Raw genomic sequence first — 13950 nt, 5'->3', positions numbered from 1 at the left:
GAGCCTAAACAGACCATATAAAAGATGAGTTTCAGCATTTGCAACCCTAATTTGACAGCAGCAAGAACCAGAATACTCTCCTCTCTCTCAACTGCATTTTTCTGCTCGAGTAACATTTTCACAAAAAACCCTCAAAGCACAAAAGAAACCCTTGCTTGCTCATTCATCTAAACATAGTTTGGGAGTGCTTTTGACCATCATTTCTCAACTGGAACACCTCCTATTAGTACTGCATCTCCAAGCATTCAACCATGGTGAATTCGAAATTGGACATTTTCCTGCATCATTGAGCCAAGCAACCTCAAGTACCCTTCATTGCAAAGCATCATCTTCATCTGTTGGTACCTGAATCATTCAACACGACCCTGTTTCACATTTTCTTCAAATCCAAGTAAAAATCTCGATCTCTCCATTCCCTATACTAGGCCATGTTTAAATAGTTTGTGTTGTGTTGAGTTTAATGGACTTTGAATGAACTAAAATGGTCAAGTATGTTGTAAGATATTTTGGTTTGAAATATGTTGTGTGAATGTGTTTTTCTTCGATTTGCTCTGCTGGGTTTGATTTAATGAAAATGCACCCCATATTTGTGCTGCCCTATGCTTAATGATGCTCGTAGTACCTTTGAATTCGATTTCTGGGTGTATGAAATTTTCGAGTACATGTTAGTGATGATGTTGTTGCTGCTGTTCATGAACATACCCTGCCCAGAATATCTCATGATTATGCTTGTGTTGTTGTTGGCTGATGATGCATGATGTTAGTGTTCATGATTTGTGCTCATTTAATTGCATGATGATTGTTGTATGCTGGTCGTATGAACATAAAGATACCAATGCCATGCTTAAACCCTAGCTCGTGTGCATAAACCCAGAAAGTATGAAGGTGATTGGTTGCTTTTGCCATTGTCACTGTTTCATTGGGGGCGGGCCAATCAGAACATTTCCTGGCCGCCCCTGAAACGCAGTCGTTTCACTAAGTGGCCTCAGTATTCACACAAAGGCCACGGTTGACTTTGGTTTGACCCCATATGCATTGCATTTTGTTCATACTTCATTCAATTATTTCCTCATCTTTACAAATTAATTTCTCCTTCATTTTTCATCAAAAAATTATGAAATTTTTTACACATGTTCACAAATGAGTCTAGAATTTAATTGTGAATTTTAATTAATTTTCCATTGGTTGGTTTTTAATTGACAATTATTTTCTCAACATGTGTGCATGAATGATACCCTTGGCCATTTCAATTGTGAAATACTCATGTTATATCCAATGCCTTTGAGTTTTTTTGTGGTGAAAATAGACTCCTTGACCTTCATTTCCATATAAAGTTTGTGCATTTATCATTTGTGGATTGAGAGTTATGATTTTATGAAGTTGTGTATTGCATTGGGTGTCATACCATGATCATGTATTTTCACAAGTTTTGTTAACACACTTCCCCACATCCAAATGACTCCAAATTTTGCATGAATGATCCCTTGTATGTCTAGTTGGTATAGGAATTTTCTTGGAATTAACCTTGCTGTTTTCCATTTGATTGAGAATTTTCTTCCATACTTGGTCATTTGTTGACTTTTTGTGCTATGCCTTGCCAAATCTTTTTGTGAAATTCTCAAATCTTATCACATGACCATGAAATTTCATATGTGCATACTAGACATTTCAAGCTTTTCATTGGTGTTAATCTCATTCATTTCTCATCTGTTTTCAATTTGATATGATTTTTTGAAGTTGACCCATGCTTGTTGACTTTCACTATGCTTGCTTGAACTTGGTTTGACTTCATGATTTTAATTGGCTACCTTCCTCTCATCCAAATGCCATGAAATTTTACATGTATACCATGTTAGATGTTAGGATTGAATGTGATTATTTTCATAATTTTTGGGATTGTTTGAGTTGACTTTTGATGCAAGTCATTCTGTTGACTTTTGTGTGCTTCCCATTGCCATGTGTTGACTTTAAATGTCCATGAAATGATCATAATGCATGATTTGAATGTGGGCCCAAATGTGTTAGCTTCCCAAATGTTTGACTTTGACTTTGAGTTGACTTTTCCTTGCTGCCTTGACTATTTCTTTCATGCTTGACCCTAGGCTAGTCCTAGTGGTCTTTTAGCTTACAGTTGAGTTCATCTGTTTCAGGTTAAGCCAATGCTTCAAAAGATCACTCAGTTTTGATTGAGTTTGGTTATGTACATCCCATGCTAACCTTTGTTTTGCAGATGGTTTGACTCATAACTTGAGTCTTATGCTTTGCTCAGTTGATCCCCTGTGTTGACTGTTTGCCATTTCTTTTGATTTAAACTTTTGACTTGTTTACTAATAAGTTTGACTTTTTCAGGTACTTTAGTTGCCTAAGTTCTTTGAACTTGCTTGCTTGCTTTGCTATTTAGCATTTGCTTTGAGGTATACATACTTCTTCTTCATGTAGTCTGGAGACCCGGTCTGTTATTTGACCGGGCAAACTGTCTGAAGTCCTCCTTAAGAGGCAATGCCTGTGTTTGTTTAAAATTGTCCCAAGCAGGAAAAGTCCTCATTTGAGGCAATTGGTGGAAGGTAGGGATATGCAGTCTATCCCCCACTATTCAGTGTGTCTTCTGTCTTGCTCACACCACTGTGTTGACGCACTTCAGATAAAAACCCAAAATCTTGTGCAATTGCACAGTTGAGTCAGTTTTAAATGTGTAGAAGGGTTCCCGCTTTCTGAACCCACACATTCTTGTCAAATGCTCTCCCTGATTAGGGATAGAAGCAATGAGGCACACCCCTCATCTCCTATTCATCTGCTTCACCTTAGCCTCTCAATGGCAAGGTTAAGAGCAACACTTACCCCATTCCAGTTGGCCCTAGTGCCTAACCTTTGATGTTTGAGCCCCCCTTGTTGGTGTGTTTATCTTATGCTGTATGTGTTTGTGATTGTTTTGTTTGCCTCTTTAGGCTTTAGTTTGTGCTTGCCCTTGTGCAAGGTAGGTTGTGTGGCTTAACCCTTGTGTGAGCCATACTTAGAGTTGTTAGGCCGAACTACGGCAACTCTGATTCTCACGTTCAGGTGAGATACGTAGGCACGAGACGCGATGTCTTGCCGAGTTTGACTAACAACTAACAGCTAATCCTTGCTTGTTTTCGCCCTCGTTGCAATCCTTTCTCTCGCCCTCGTTGCGATCCTTTCTCTCGCCCTCGTTGCGATCGAGCCTTTTCCTTTCTCTCGCCCTCGTTGCGATTGAGACTTTCCCTTTCTCTTGCCCTAGTTGCAATCGAGACCTTTTTCCCAGCCTGCCGAACTACGGCAACTCTGATTCTCATGTTCAGGTGAGATACGTAGGCACGAGACGCGATGTCTTGCCGAGTTTTGACTAACAACTAACAGCTAATCCTTGCTTGTTTTCGCCCTCGTTGCAATCCTTTCTCTCGCCCTCGTTGCGATCCTTTCTCTCGCCCTCGTTGCGATCGAGCCTTTTCCTTTCTCTCGCCCTCGTTGCGATTGAGACTTTCCCTTTCTCTTGCCCTAGTTGCAATCGAGACCTTTTTCCCAGCCGGCCGAACTACGGCAACTCTGATTCTCATGTTCAGGTGAGATACGTAGGCACGAGACGCGATGTCTTGCCGAGTTTGACTAACCACTAACACTGATTTCTTTTCTCTCACCCCTGTTGTGATTGAGATATCCCCTTTCTCTTGCCCTAGTTGCAATCGAGACTTTGCTTTTTCCTGTGTCTGTTCAGGATAGGTTGGCCCTTGTGCCATTTAGCTAGAAACCTTAACTTAGGGTTGACTTTGCATGACAACATCTAGGCTCGAGTCGTAGTCTCCCTAGAGTTGTGTCTCCCTCTGTTATCTGGTTAGGCTAGATCCTTTATCCCTGCGTAGGGGAACTACATCGCCCTGATCTTCACACCAGATGAAGTATGTAGGCAGGAGATTGAGCTGATCTCTCCGGGCGCCCTTTTTCTTTTTGTGTGTGTTTGGCAACTATTAGGCTCGAGCTCTAGTCTCCCTTTTAGTCTGTTCGTTCGCCTTTTCTTTTCTTTTGTGTTTGTTTGACAGTTATAGGCTGAGTCCCCGACTCCCTATCTATCTGTTGTGTTGTTTTGGTTCGGATGCTGATGTAAGTCCAACGATTGGCATTCAGGCTCCACGTTTGCCTGTGTTTTGTCTTGTTTGTGTGCGTGTCAGCCGAGCTACGAATGCTCTGATTCTTCTCTCGTCCGAGAAGATACGTATGCATAGGATACGATATCCTAGCGAGCATGTGTCGTTTCCCCAGTCCGAACTACTTGGACTCTGATGTCTATGCCTGATAGACTAAGTAGGCCCAGGATGCGACATCCTGCCGAGTTCAGTTTCAGTCAGTCTCTCGCTTTCTTTCAGCCAGTTGTGTGTGTGAGTTTTGAGCAGTGTTTAGCAACCAATTTTCCTTTCTAGTGTGCGTGGATCCCGTAGAGTACTACGGATGCGTAGGGTGCCTAACACCTTCCCTTCGCATAACCGACTCCCGAACCCATCCTCTTTGGTCGCGAGACCATGTTCTTTCCTAGGTTTACTTCGAGCGTTTCCTTTCCCTCTTTTGGGATAAATAACGCACGGTGGCGGCTCTGTTGTTTCTTTCTTTTCCCGCCGGTTTTTCGCGCGATGCGACATCTGGAACAAGTTGTTTTGATTTATTTCGAATCAAGAAAGAATGTTTTATTAATTTCTGTACTGAATTGAGGGAGAAGAACTACTTATGTGACTCAAGAGATGTGCTTGTTGAAGAGAAGGTTGCTACATTTTTATTCATAATTGGTCATAATGTTCGTCATAGAGTTGCTTCAATCTGCTTTCAACATTCCATTGAAACAATATCACGCAATTTAAGGAGGTATTAAGGGTAGTTTGTCGATTTGGAAAGGAACTAATAAAGCAAGAGTCCAAAGAGTTTCCCGAAAGATTTAAAACTAATTCAAAATACTATCCTTGGTTTAAGGTATGCACATAATTCATATTCTTCTATTGTAGTTGTATCTTTATTTCAACATAATTTGATTATGGTTTACTTATTAATAATATTTGGGTTATGTCTTAAAGAATTGCATAGGGCGATTGACAGTACACATATCAGTGCATCGGTTCCTGCAGAAAAACAAATTTCATGTAGAGATAGAAAGGCAACAATCACACAAAATGTCATGTGTGCTTGTGATTTTAACATGATGTTTACGTATGTATATTCGGGATGGGAAGGAAGTGCACATGATTCAAAGATTCTTTTGGATGCAATTACAAATCAAAATGCTGAATTTCCTTGGCCACCTAGAGGTAAGTCATGGTATCAACATAAAATTATGTTCAATGAAATTAACAAAGTTGAACTAACATATATTTTATTTGATGAAGGTTCCTCTTATCTCGTTGATTCTGGGTATCCATGTATTGGAGGTTTTCTTCCCCCTTATAGGGGTGAAAGATATCATGCACAAGAATATAGAGGTCAAGGTAGACAACCCAGAAGTCCGGAAGAGTTATTTAACTATAGACACTCGTCTCTAAGGATGACAATTGAGTGTTGTTTTGGGATGCTGAAAAATAGATTTTCTATTTTAAGGTTGATGCCTCCTTATAAGCCTTCTAGGCAACGACTCATAGTTATTGCATGTTGTGCTATTCACAATTACATACGCAAGTGGAATTTACCGAACAAGTTGTTTAGGATGTGGGAAGAAATGGATCCTATCGAACTTGAGGGAATACAAGAAGGTCCTATCATAGAAGGAACAAGTTCCAATGTCGACAACTTAACAAGGTTATCTAATGAAGGTGCAGCTAAAATGACAATGAAGAGAAATCATATTAGAGATGAGATGTGGGTACACCGTAGCAATTAAGTGAATTAATTATCTCTATGTTACATTTTTATACAAGCAACTTTGAATTTTAGTGGTTATTTTTAAATACTTATTTTAGTTTGATTTCATATGTATGCTTCAGATATTGATATACGCTATAAAATTTTGATAACTTTTGTGTGAACAAGTTATTAACTTGACTCTAAAAAGGAATTAAATCATATATTTAATCATAAGAAGTTTTTATCTCGATTTTATTTAGTAATAAAATTTACACTTGTATATTAAATATGAGTCATTAAAAATTTAATTATTATTTATTAAAATTCTTTTTCATTTTATATTAGTTAAAAAAGTAATTTTTAAAAATTGAGTTATGATTTTTTATTTTCTCATTTTTAAAACTGTTTTTAAAAATAATTTACCAAACAAATATTTCTACTTCTCATTTTTAAAACAGTTTTAAAAAGTTATGTTACCAAATAAATTTTTTAATAGTTCTCTTCTTAAAAATACTTTTCCAAAACAATTTTATAAAACATATTTTAAAAAGTGAAAAGCAAAACTGATTAAAACCGGCCCTAACTCTATGATGAGTACTCTTATTCATTCTTATTTATTATTTCTAATTATCTATAGCTACTGTTTGGACAAGTCACATTGCAATTCCATGTCTTTCCCAACTTTGAAATGTGTTACAGTTCTGCCATTACCCGAATAAAATCACACGAATAAACTATGACCTCGTTGTCCTGTACTGGATACCGTACCCGTACCTATGCATCATAGATTACAATGTGATAATAGAATAATGAGTGATTGGTTCATTCGGTCGTACCTTCATCATATTATAAGTTGTGCACAATTCTTCATTCTCTGTTAACAAGGTGCCTGCCATTCTCTTTGGATTTTTCCTGCATAAATTGAGATAAAAAGACTTCAAAAAGAAATCTAGAATTGGTTATTATCATGTAAAAATAAAGAAACATAAACTTTCTGCTTGATTTTCTTCAAGAAATCAAATTCCATGGATAATTTTAATCGCATATAAAAAAATGAAACTTAAACGGATGACATCTAATACCAAAACTCACTAACTTTATTTTATTTTTGTTCTAAAATTCATAGACATTACTACCTTTTCCAGCAGTGAAATAAAAAGCAGTTTCTAACCATCAAGGACCTGGGATGGACCCTTCAGAACCTTAATACAATTTATAGTTTTATAAGTTTTGGTCACTTAACTTCTAGAATTCCTCATTTAGATCTGTTAGAGTTGGTAACTTTTCTTCTCACATATTACAAAATACAACTAGGCATTTGTCTTTAATACCAATATACAACCCATTTTGAAATTAGTTACAGATACACACTTCACAAATTACTAAAAGATTAAGCAAGATAATTATATTGTACTTAGTTGCATCAATTCACTACAACCATATAGAAGGTTAAATAATACTCATGCAACACACTTACAAATCACTAAACGACATCGTCTAGTAAAATCGCCTAGTAGTATGAAATATGAATAAAGAATACTCAAGCAGATGCCTTACTTACTTCATCTGGTGCAAATTTTTGCTCTAAAGGTTTTTACTCAGACTTTTCTCTGCATCAGTAGCCTTCTCTTCAACACTATTTTCATTCTGTCACGGTTCTAGTAGGAATCAACTCGTTCTCTTCATTCCGAATCACCGTCATTCCACCCTTATTAAGTACCACTTGAACATGACTAACCCACTCACTATCCGAAATTGGATAAATCATTATGGCTTCCAACATCTTCACCACTTCTTTCCTCACCACCTCTTTCATGGTAGGATTCAAGCGACGTTGAGGTTTAGCTACCGGTTTGAAATCATCCTCTATCAATATCTTGTGCATACAATAAGATGAACTTATTCCTTTTAAATTGAAAGGAGTCAAACTCATTGCACTTTGATTTTTTTTCAAGACATCAATCAATTTTTCTTCTTCATTCTTGGATGTTCCGTTTCTTATTATCACCAGTTTGTGCCTATCTTCTTCAAGAAATACATATTTCAAGTGTGAAGGTAACATCTTCAACTCAAGTTTGGACTCTTCTATCTTTGGTTCTTCTTTCAAATTTTTAACTTTTGCTTCCAATGGAGGGATTTCTTCCAAAGCCTCAAGCTCTCTTATATATTCTTCCATTTATTTTTCTTCGTCCCCATTGAGAACTTTGAACGCATTAGTCAAGGCTTTTTCAAGAGGAGTAAACGCATGAACTTGCCTCTTTACTTCCATTATAGCCTCATCGGTTGCATCAATTCGAAAACAATAACTTTTATCCTTTGAATGCTTCATGGCTTCAAAGAGATTGAAGCAAACCTCTTCATCTTGAACTCTCACCTTCATTAGACCATCATCCATGTCAATCATCATTCTAGCGGTCTTCATGAAAGGTCGATCAAGAATCAATGGTGCATCATCGTATTCCTCCATGTCAAGAAAACAAAGTCAATCGGGAACAAGAATTTATCCACTTTTACTAACACATCTTCTGCTACTCCATGAGGACCGATTATAGATTTGTCGGCCAATTGCAATGTCATCCTTGTTGTTTTCAAGTCAATTCTTCCTAACCTTTTCACAATGGATAATGGAATCAAGTTGATGTTATAGCCCAAATAATTCAAACATTTTCCAATGTAAATGTTTCCTATTGTGACCGGTAATGTAACCCTTTCCGAACCGCTTTCTTTCCGCGGTAGAGTCCTTTAAATGATTGCTCCACAATTAGCATTAAGAGTGATTATTTCTTGATCCGTGTATCTTCTCTTCTTTTTAAGGATGTTCTTCATGAACTTTGCATAGGTAGGCATTTGCTCAAGGGCCTCGAAAAATGGAGTATTGATTTGTAATTGACTAAATATATCCAAGAACCGAGCATAGTTCCTAGCATTGTCCTTCTTGGAAGGAGCATAAGGATATGACAAATTTTGAATTGGAATATTATTCAACTTCTCCTTCCCCTTTTGATTCGTTTTCTTCTTTTTCTCTATATTTTTCTTTTCTACTTCTTCTTTCTCACTTCTCTCTTTTTCAACTAATTCTCCCTTAACATTTGTTCCCTTAATATTTTTATTCATAATTGGTCATAATGTTCGTCATAGAGTTGCTTCAATCTGCTTTCAACATTCCATTGAAACAATATCACGCAATTTTAAGGAGGTATTAAGGGTAGTTTGTCGATTTGGAAAGGAACTAATAAAGCAAGAGTCCAAAGAGTTTCCCGAAAGATTTAAAACTAATTCAAAATACTATCCTTGGTTTAAGGTATGCACATAATTCATATTCTTCTATTGTAGTTGTATCTTTATTTCAACATAATTTGATTATGGTTTACTTATTCATAATATTTGGGTTATGTCTTAAAGAATTGCATAGGTGCGATTGACGGTACACATATCAGTGCATCGGTTCCTGCAGAAAAACAAATTTCATGTAGAGATAGAAAGGCAACAATCACACAAAATGTCATGTGTGCTTGTGATTTTAACATGATGTTTACGTATGTATATTCGGGATGGGAAGGAAGTGCACATGATTCAAAGATTCTTTTGGATGCAATTACAAATCAAAATGCTGAATTTCCTTGGCCACCTAGAGGTAAGTCATGGTATCAACATAAAATCATGTTCAATGAAATTAACAAAGTTGAACTAACATATATTTTATTTGATGAAGGTTCCTTTTATCTCGTTGATTCTGGGTATCCATGTATTGGAGGTTTTCTTCCCCCTTGTAGGGGTGAAAGGTATCATGCACAAGAATATAGAGGTCAAGGTAGACAACCCAGAAGTCCGGAAGAGTTATTTAACTATAGACATTCGTCTCTAAGGATGACAATTGAGCGTTGTTTTGGGGTGCTGAAAAATAGATTTCCTATTTTAAAGTTGATGCCTTCTTATAAGCCTTCTAGGCAATGACTCATAGTTATTGCGTGTTGTGCTATTCACAATTACATAAGCCAGTGGAATTTACTGGATAAGTTGTTTAGGATATGGGAAGAAATGGATCCTATCGAACTTGAGGGAATACAAGAAGGTCCTATCATAGAAGGAACAAGTTCCAATATCGACAACTTAACAAGGTTATCTAATGAAGGTGCGGCTGAAATGACAATGAAGAGAAATCATATTAGAGATGAGATGTGGGTACACCGTAGCAATTAAGTGAATTAATTATCTCTATGTTACATTTTCATACAAACAACTTTGAATTTTAGTGGTTATTTCTAAATACTTATGTTAGTTTGATTTCATATGTATGCTTCAGATATTGATATACGCTATAAAATTTTGATAACTTTTGTGTGAACAAGTTATTAACTTGACTCTAAAAAGGAATTAAATCATATATTTAATCATAAGAAGTTTTTATCTCGATTTTATTTAGTAATAAAATTTTCACTTGTATATTTAAATATGAGTCATTAAAAATTTAATTATTATTTATTAAAATTCTTTTTCATTTTATATTAGTTAAAAAAATAATTTTTAAAAATTGAGTTATCATTTTTTATTTTCTCATTTTTAAAACTGTTTTTAAAAATAATTTACTAAACAAATATTTCTACTTTCTCATTTTTAAAATAGTTTTGAAAAGTTATGTTACTAAATAAATTTTTTAATAGTTCTCTTCTTAAAAATACTTTTCCAAAATAATTTTATAAAACATATTTTAAAAAGTGAAAAATAAAACTGATTCAAACGGGCCCTAACTCTATGATAAGCACTCACTCTTATTCATTCTCATTTATTATTTCTAATTATCTATAGCTACTGTTTGGACAAGTTAAATTGCAATTCCATGTCTTTCCCCTTTCAATCTAACCGAAACAAACTTTGAAATGTGTTATAGTTCTGCCTTTACCTGAATAAAATCACACGAATAAACCATGACCTCGTTGTCCTGTACTGGATACCGTACCCGTACCTATGCATCATAGATTACAATGTGATAATAAATCTTCCCTCTTTGACATTTAAAGAGATGCTATGTAAATATTCCCGAGGATTACATGATGAACTAATAGAATAATGAGTGATTGGTTCATTCAGTCATACCTTCAACATATTATAAGTGTGCACAATTCTTCATTCTCTGTTAACAAGGTGCCTGCCATTCTCTTTGGATTTTTCCTGCATAAATTGAGATAAAAAGACTTCAAAAAGAAATCTAGAACTGGTTATTATCATGTAAAAATAAAGAAACATAAACTTTCTGCTTGATTTTCTTCAAGAAATCAAATTCCATGGATAATTTTAATCGCATATAAAAAAATGAAACTTAAACGGATGACATCTAATACCAAAACTCACTAACTTTATTTTATTTTTGTTCTAAAATTCATAGACATTACTACCTTTTCCAGCAGTGAAATAAAAAGCAGTTTCTAACCATCAAGGACCTGGGATGGACCCTTCAGAACCTTAATACAATTTATAGTTTTATAAGTTTTGGTCACTTAACTTCTAGAATTCCTCATTTAGATCTGTTAGAGTTGGTAACTTTTCTTCTCACATATTACAAAATACAACTAGGCATTTGTCTTTAATACCAATATACAACCCATTTTGAAATTAGTTACAGATACACACTTCACAAATTACTAAAAGATTAAGCAAGATAATTATATTGTACTTAGTTGCATCAATTCACTACAACCATATAGAAGGTTAAATAATACTCATGCAACACACTTACAAATCACTAAAAGACATCGTCTAGTAAAATCGCCTAGTAGTATGAAATATGAATAAATAATACTCAAGTAGATGCCTTACTTACTTCAGCTGGTGCAAATTTTTGCTCTACAGGTTTTTACTCAGACTTTTCTCTGCATCAGTAGCCTTCTCTTCAACACTACTTTCATTCCGTTACGGTTCTAATAGGAATCAACTCGTTCTTTTCATTCCGAATCACCGTCATTCCACCCTTATTAAGTACAATAAGATGAACTTATTCCTTTTAAATTGAAAGGAGTCAAACTCATTGCACTTTGATTTTTCTTCAAGACATCAATCAATTTTTCTTCTTCATTCTTGGATATTCCGTTTCTTATTATCCCCGGTTTGTGCCTATCTTCTTCAAGAAATACATATTTCAAGTGTGAAGGTAACATCTTCAACTCAAGTTTGGACTCTTCTATCTTTGGTTCTTCTTTCAAATTTTCAACTTTTGCTTCGAATGGAGGGATTTCTTCCAAAGCCTCAAGCTCTCTTATATATTCTTCCATTTATTTTTCTTCGTCCCCATTGAGAACTTTGAACGCATTAGTCAAGGCTTTTTCAAGAGGAGTAAACGCATGAACTTGCCTTTTTACTTCCATTATAGCCTCATCGGTTGCATCAATTCGAAAACAATAACTTTTATCCTTTGAATGCTTCATGGCTTCAAAGAGATTGAAGCAAACCTCTTCATCTTGAACTCTCACCTTCATTAGACCATCATCCATGTCAATCATCATTCTAGCGGTCTTCATGAAAGGTCGATCAAGAATCAATGGTGCATCATCGTATTCCTCCATGTCAAGAAAACAAAGTCAATCGGGAACAAGAATTTATCCACTTTTACTAACACATCTTCTGCTACTCCATGAGGACCGATTATAGATTTATCGGCCAATTGCAATGTCATCCTTGTTGTTTTCAAGTCAATTCTTCCTAACCTTTTCACAATGGATAATGGAATCAAGTTGATGTTATAGCCCAAATAATTCAAACATTTTTCAATGTAAATGTTTCCTATTGTGACCGGTAATGTAACCCTTTCCGGACCGCTTTCTTTCCGCGGTAGAGTCCTTTAAATGATTGCTCCACAATTAGCATTAAGAGTGATTATTTCTTGATCCGTGTATCTTCTCTTCTTTTTAAGGATGTCCTTCATGAACTTTGCATAGGTAGACATTTGCTCAAGGGCCTCGAAAAATGGAGTATTGATTTGTAATTGACTAAATATATCCAAGAACCGAGCATAGTTCCTAGCATTGTCCTTCTTGGAAGGAGCATAAGGATATGACAAATTTTGAATTGGAATATTATTCAACTTCTCCTTCCCCTTTTGATTCGTTTTCTTCTTTTTCTCTATATTTTTCTTTTCTACTTCTTCTTTCTCACTTCTCTCTTTTTCAACTAATTCTCCCTTAACATTTGTTTCCTTCTCCTTTTCTACTATAATTTTCTCTTCCTCCACTTCATCACCAATGCCCATGTCAAATTTTCTACCACTTCGAGTTAGAATAGACTTACAATGCTTCTTCGGGTTGTCTTGAGTGTTTGCAGAAAAAGTTCTTTTGTGTTGATCGGCTAATTGCTTAGACAATTGACCAACGTGGATCTCAAGATTTTTAATGGCCGCATCAGTACTATTTTGGTTAGCCATTGACATTTGTATGAATTGGATGAGAGTGTCTTCTATCTTTGAATTTCCACCTTGAGGTTGTGGAGGTTGATTGTAGTTTTGATAAGGATTTTGACGGTTTGACGGTCCGGCCTCTTGTCTCCAACCTTGTTGATAACCTTGGTTATTTCCTCTTTGCTGGGAACCTTAGTTGTTTTGATAAGGTGCTTACCTTGGTTGGTAACCAATATTTTGATTTAGATTTCCCATATAATTCACTTAGTGTCTAACCAGAGGACAATAACCGGTAGGATGATCTCCTTTACACAATTCATAAGAAGCAACTTGTTGATGCTTGTAAGGAATCTCTTGCATCTCTTTGATTTATTGTGGGAGCTTTGACATTTGTTGTGTGAGTAACTCCACCTGTTGTGATAATAATTTTTTTTGGGGTAAAATTGTATTATTTGTACCCAATTCAATGTTCTTGATTTCCTTTGTGTCGTACCTCGACTGTGTCGGCCTTGATGATCGTTGAGTGTCATTCTAACAATAATGGTTATTGCTTCTTCCGCACTCTTAAACATCAAAGAACCACCCGCGTTAGCATCCAATAGAGTTTTAGGTTGTGGTTGGAGTCTATGGAGAAATATGTAGATTTGAGTAAGTTCATCAAAACCACGACCTTGGCATTTCCTTAACATTGACTTGAACTGTTCCTAAGCTTCATTAAGGGATTCACTTGCACC

At 35.7% G+C, this 13950-nt stretch overlaps 1 long non-coding RNA gene across 2 annotated transcripts; it reads left to right on the top strand.

Annotated features, from left to right (window-relative positions):
- Positions 1 to 4897: 4897 nt before the first annotated feature.
- On the top strand, positions 4898 to 9624 carry LOC127121082 (uncharacterized). 2 transcript variants are annotated; one of them, XR_007803305.1, is made up of 3 exons: positions 4898 to 4971; positions 9235 to 9466; positions 9545 to 9624. It is a non-coding gene; the product is annotated as an uncharacterized LOC127121082 (long non-coding RNA). The 2 variants fall into 2 exon arrangements; XR_007803304.1 differs by lacking the exon at positions 4898 to 4971 and adding an exon at positions 9060 to 9133.
- Positions 9625 to 13950: the final 4326 nt, after the last annotated feature.

The sequence above is a fragment of the Lathyrus oleraceus genome, chromosome 2 (assembly GCF_024323335.1).
Source record: "Lathyrus oleraceus cultivar Zhongwan6 chromosome 2, CAAS_Psat_ZW6_1.0, whole genome shotgun sequence".
NCBI lineage: Eukaryota > Viridiplantae > Streptophyta > Magnoliopsida > Fabales > Fabaceae > Lathyrus > Lathyrus oleraceus.
The sequence above is the reverse complement of the archived record's forward strand: the minus strand, read 5'-3'. Positions and strand labels throughout refer to the sequence as shown.